Source organism: Bactrocera tryoni, chromosome 5 (genome assembly GCF_016617805.1).
Source record: "Bactrocera tryoni isolate S06 chromosome 5, CSIRO_BtryS06_freeze2, whole genome shotgun sequence".
Lineage (NCBI taxonomy): Eukaryota > Metazoa > Arthropoda > Insecta > Diptera > Tephritidae > Bactrocera > Bactrocera tryoni.
Window position 1 is genome coordinate 13,107,996 of NC_052503.1, and position 6,409 is coordinate 13,114,404.

General features: G+C 33.6%; 1 protein-coding gene across 1 annotated transcript in view; it reads left to right on the forward strand.

The window, feature by feature from the left end:
- The first annotated feature begins 5,131 nt into the window (after positions 1 to 5,131).
- LOC120776683 (putative uncharacterized protein DDB_G0282129) overlaps positions 5,132 to 6,409 on the forward strand; it is a 102,684-nt gene continuing 101,406 nt past the window's right edge. Inside the window, exon 1 of the mRNA XM_040107561.1 lies at positions 5,132 to 5,155. The gene's annotated coding sequence lies outside the window, so the exon portion shown is untranslated. The remainder of the gene's footprint in view (positions 5,156 to 6,409) is intronic.

Below are 6,409 nucleotides of genomic sequence, written 5' to 3' on the forward strand. Positions count from 1 at the left end.
TTGATCGAGAGGTGGGACGTTATCAACTAGGTAAATTGCTATTGCGTGTTCTTCTACATCTGTCGAAGCACTGTTTTAGTATTTAGCAGTATCGAGATGGGTTCCCAATAAACGTCGAGTGTACTCTGGGTATCTGTTATCAGATTGCGATGCCTGCCTTTACAGAAGCCGACACCAAGCTTGAAACCATTTGCTTGCTGCCTTAATTTCTGGTATAATTTTCGGACGAAGCTCCCCGCTAGCCAGAATTTTCTTTGTTCTTCTTCTTCTCGTATCAAAAACACTCAAAAATTATTTGTTTGGGAATTTTTTTTTTAAATTATTTGGCTTTTCATTTAAGAATCTTTGATAGAGATCCGAGCGAGCTGTAGTCTCGGCGTTTTGTAAAAGTGTGAAAATTCTGAAAGGTTTGGTCTTAAATTTATCAAATTTTTCAAAATAATATTTTGAATATTTTCAAGGAAACTCTGAATATGATATTTTAATAAGATCTTCAGAGAATTTTCAGGTAACCTTGTTCATGCGTATTTTGTTCTTCATCCTGGAATTATGATCACGAGTGGAAACTCTATAAAAACCTTAGCCAACATGTTGAAAGAAAGTTAAAAAGTTATTTCCCTTGATTATTTTTCTTAATTATTTAAAAAGACAAACCTGTGGAATGAACTTTTCTCTCACAAAGTTCAAACTCTAATATGAACCCAGAGTCTTTGATATTTACAGTTTTGGGATTTCTAGGATTGAATTTCTAGATGTGGGTAATAAGGATAGACACAATAAGTAGAGGAATAAAAGGATTCAAAGAAAGGAGGAATCTGTTACTTGCCAGTTGGTGATTTCAAACATTTTTTTTTTGTTTTAGCACCAGAAAATATGCCTGAAAAAAGTGAAAGTCGATTTGGCAGTCCTTTGCCTGATAAAATTTCGAGTCCGTTCCAGTTATACAGAGCCGACTAATGTGAGAACGGATTTTGTCATATCACCTTTTAAGTTACGAGGTCAAAAACCATGTCCTTTGTTTTTACTTAGTGTGAAAACATGGTGACGTAGGTGAAAAAACCGAGAAATGAAATATTTGAAAAATATTTGCTTAAACGTCTGAAGTTATTTTGGAGAAAGTTTGTCTAATTTTAGTATACGTTCTTTGACGTCTGTAAGTCACTACTTTTCACCTATATAACAAATATGATTCCGGTATAAGTAACTGAGACCGCAAATGCGAAGAGAACTCACAAAAATATTAACTTTTAGTTGAGAATATATTGTAAAAATATGTTACGCCTATATCCCCACATACATTTTAAAGAAACGTAACCGTCTCGTATGATTTAATTGCAGTAATTTTCGCAATAATATTGCTCTGCGTTTCGCTGGCGAATAAGTGATTTTTTTTTAATTTTTTGCACGAAATTGAATTTCAATCCAAGGGGCTGTAGGAATATTATATCTACAGGCAAGCACACTTTATCCCTATAGACACACGCAACATCTGTTCTGGGATTTCACTCCATGCTTGTATATATATGTATAGTATGTATGTATGTATGTTTGTATGCATGTAAGCATATATTTCTCCACACTTCGTTGCATTTCAGTGGGCATCTGCGGTTGACCGACTATATCAGCCGATTTTGCAATTACGCACAATTTCTGGACCATTGCCGACGTCGGCGTCGGCGTCGACTGCGCTGGCATGCGGCTGTTAAATGCACTTTTAATAAATTATTTCTTTTATTGCCGCCGCATTTAAACGCACGCTTGTGAGCATGTGCGGCATGTGGCATGACCCGTTGGCCACCCGCAAGTGTTGAAGGAAGATTTCGTTGAGTGTTTTAAATGCTTAACGCCTTGCTTTTTTGAGTTTTCTTACTCAAAATCGATTTTTATTGCATGAGTGTGTGTGTTCATATATTTATTTATGTTTTATCATACTTCACTTAAAGCTGCTTAACGCCTTTCTGCTCTCCGGTTGCGATTTTAAAAATGCACCAATGATTTAACTTCACCATTTACCGCTGGTCAATCGCTAAAAACTCAAAATACAGCAAAAAAATATTTTTTAATATCGTAAACACCTACCACACATGTGTTGATACGTACATGTACCGTTAGTGTGTATGTTTATGGTTTACGCCGCGTAATTGGCACATAAAAGTGGCGCAGTTTTTGGAAATTAACTGAGAAGATTTGTGCGAGGTCGCCGGTGGTCTGCGTTTCTAGCCCAGATTTACCGAAAATACCGTTACAGCAATGCAACATTTACACTTCATAAATTGTACACACCTGCTTGTGTGTACTTTTATTTTAGCGCACTTACAGGCGGTTTGATTGAGATTTTTACGACTCAGCTGAACTATTTGCGGCCATAAATATTTGTATTAGCTACTAATAAATGTGGAAATTTTGTGGAATTTCGAAAAAATCTCATAAAAGTTATTGTTTGATTCGGCGATATCTTTATGTACTTCACTCTGTGTTTGTGTGTATTTATATATGTGTTTGTGTGTAGGTGCGCAGCATTTCATCTGAAATGTAGGTGTAAATTTCCCAGATCATATGCAGTTTTCGGAATGGAATGTGAAGGATACAGATCTGCTATCTAAATTCGAACATTAAACGCGAGTGTTTACTTTGAAAATGTAACAAAGTATTGCATACTAAATAATTGCTGACCTAGTTTGAAGAATTAAGATTTGTTTGATGAAAAAAATCTGCAAATAATAAGAAAAAAATAATTTATAAAAATCTTTATCTTGTTTTTGTATGTCATATGCTTCTTGGGTTCTCCGATATTTGCTTCTTACTCATACAAACTTCTTGTTGAACTTAGGGTATATTAAGGGCATAATAATGAAATGAAAAACTTTTTTTATTTGATCATTAGACTATATGTTGTTGGAGTTGTAATTCGAATAAAGCCTTCTTCGTTATTATTTATTAAATAAAATTTTTTTTTGCTGTTGATTTTTTACTATGGGCAAAAAATAGAAAGAATATTAATATTAAATTCGTCGAAATACTAGTTTTTCTATGTTGGTATGACCAACAGTGACATCTGTACCAAATCTCAAATCAAAATATTCATAAGTGTATAGTATATGCTTGTCATACTGAAATGCATAAAGTGCTTTCGGCGATTTTTACGAAGGGTGAAATTATTCAAAAACAGAAATTCCATTAAATTTTGTGTGCCGAATCAATTATTTTGGTCCCGAAACGCTCCGAATGGAGGAAAAGATTTTCGGTGATATCGGTAATCCGGGACGGGCATCAACAACAACTGATGATCAACACGTCAATTAAATAAAGAAATTAGGGCTTGTGAATCGAAGAATAAGAGTCAGAGGTCTTATTAGCATTGTTGAAATATCGGAAAGATCAGTAAAAAATCATTTTAAAAGATCATTTCATTTGGGTCTTAGAAAAGTTAAACCACATTTAGTTCCAAAATCACTAAATTTTCTCAAAAACGAGCATGGCTTTCCGGCTAACAGGATTTCATGAAACGTATTATTACTGGCAATGAGACTTTGATATATGCTAACGACCCGGAAACAGACGATCAAGCCCAAGCCGAAAAACCCACATCAGACCAGGTCAAAAATCAAGTTCCGAATTTCTTGCGACCAGCCAAACTGTCAACAAGGAATACTATTTGAGTGTTATGCGTTGTTTGCGCGAAGCTATTCCTAAAAAAAGGCCGGGTCGACAATATTTGATTTAAATACTTCTGGTACTTCTATGATCCCCTTTGTTGTATATCCTTCACGCTCCGAACTGAATCCACTTACACAAGAAAAAACTTAAGGGCTTCAAAAATCGATTTTTTTGTGAGAGAAAGAAATAATTGATTAAGGCGAATTTTCTACAGTTTGTAGTTATATATCTAGACATCATTCATAAATTTTTTTGGATACGAAATTTTTGATATTCTGCCTTTGAGAAGCCATTGAGAAATTGAGCCAAAGAGATTCATATTTTTTCATAATATGTATATCTTCTAGTTAAACTAAAAAAATTCCAAAAAAGTGTAAAATGTTACAAATTTTTTAAAAATTTAAAAAAGTGGTTTTTGACGAAAAAAATTTTATTTTATGTTGTTTAAAAATATGACTTGACTTTTCTTAGTTCTTTTTGTTGAAATAGAAGATAATTTAATGCCAAAGATAATAAACTCCACCCCAATTCCATACGACGTTTAGTTTTTTTTCTATTCTGCCCGACAATTAAGAAAAATCGTAAAAATGAAAAACCGAGAAATCGCGTGTCAAAGTTTTCTCTTTCTCCCTAAGCGCTAATATATCTGCCAGACGCTCGGTCACTATTTCCCTTCTAGCTTCGAAAATATTCCGAATTCTCACCTCTAACTTTGGGAACATATTCCTAGATTATTTTTAAAGATATTTAAGCAAAAAAAAAACGATTTTTTGAGGCTTCTAAAGCAGGCTCCCCCCTTAAGCCAGATGGAAGTAGTGCTGCTGTAGCCGTTTGCGACTTTATTAACGAATATAAAATCTTGTAACTCACTAGAATGACTAAAATGTCCAATAAAGTGTGAGAAAATCAACCATTAAACCAATATTATCAATATCAAAGACGATTTGATTCAAAGTACTACATCAATTTTGGTACGCGTGTTCTTCCGGCTACTTTACCTTTTACATTACTCCGAAGCATATGAGAAGAGCCTTAAAAACTCAGAGGGGAGCAAAAGTAATGGTCGATGTCACGGCGCATCAGGGAGAACATTAGTGTGAGCTCTTATAAGTAAACGCTGTTGGAGATGAATTCCAATACAAAGAGTTTACTGATTCTTCTCAAGATATTTCCTTAAAGTATTTCTTGCATTTTTCTGATAAAATGTTCGTATGGTAAAAACAAATTTTCAGGTCTAATATTGAATTTAGCAAACTTAGTGATTTTTAAACTTCAATGCGACATCTAAGCTCATTTATTTTATGGAAGTATAAATTGATTAGTTGAAGACTTTGGTTAAAATTTAATAAAAAAAAAATCTCATTATACATTGCAAAACTATTAACACCCTCTTACATACATATACATATAATATATACATATGCTAAATATATATATATATACTTCAGTTAATAAAAACAAATCTCTTTTTCAGATTTTAAACTCTTGACTCTTTTTGGTAAGTTAAAATAACAGTTTAAGCAAAAACTAAATTGTAATGATAGTATTTTACAAAAAGTTGGAAAATATCAAAACTCTCCGTTATTAGGTAAAAGGTGTAAATACCTTATACCTAAATTTGTATAACCACTTATTTAATTCTCTCTATTTAATTTGATCAGTCTGTGGAGTTTACACCAGCTGTTTGTTCGATTTACCACGCTCTCATGTCTGACGAATCGAAGACTGCAACTATATGTATTACAAAAATCTACAGTTATTCTTTAAGCCCCACTCTTTAATGTTAAAAGAATAATATGAATTCTGGTATTTCAACACCAATCAAAACTTCTGTGAATTAAGCATAATAGTGGGAAAAAATGCTCAATTTCTATGTTAAAACGGCTAAGGGGCAAGTCAAAATGGTTTAGTGGTAAACAAGGATTAGAGGAAATATTTCATGCTCTCTGTGCTCTCAAATCACGTTCTGACCATTTTATTTAAACATTTTAGAAAACAGTATCAGCCATATTTCTATCGAAAATAGTACCAGCCTTCCAATTCAAAAAATAATTATCTTTATTCAAATATATTCTGATTTGAGAGACCTTATAACCCTCGGCTTAAGAGTAACAAAGTCCCAATATAAGATGACGAACACCATGAGTATTCTGTGAGTTCGCAGTCGCCGGCGTTTCGGCAAACTATATATATATAAACTTATAGAACTTTGACAGTTAGTGAAAACACAAGGGAACGATCTAAAGTAGGGATCGAGCTCGAGCAGAACGCTTAGTCTTACACTGCGGCTCAGAGAATATCAACGCATCACTTGCAACAAACACAGCAGTTTTTAAAAATAATATGCAAAATTTTAACTTGACTAATTTGACTTGAGTCTGCTGACTCGTGGTGCTTCACTTGAAACTAACGGGCCTGAAATCTATCATACTTCTAGCTGACATTGGCTGCAATTCACTTATGTAGCTATAGTGAACCGATTTGCTTTTCTGTTTCGCTTGTCATTGCTTTGTTGTTAGTTCAGTGGAAATATAGTTTTGAGTAGAAGTATTTTTGGTCATTTCGAGAACTATATGTACATATATAGGTATGTTGTTAACATTTTTATTTGGTTGTTGGCATGTGGCCCCGGAGTTAAATTTTTTGTTCATCTTCAGATTCAGCAGATGTGCTAGTAATCTTCGAAAAAACTAAATATCCACTGTTCGAATGTCTCGGGAGCCAGTAGATGCTGAATTAGAAAATTTAAGAA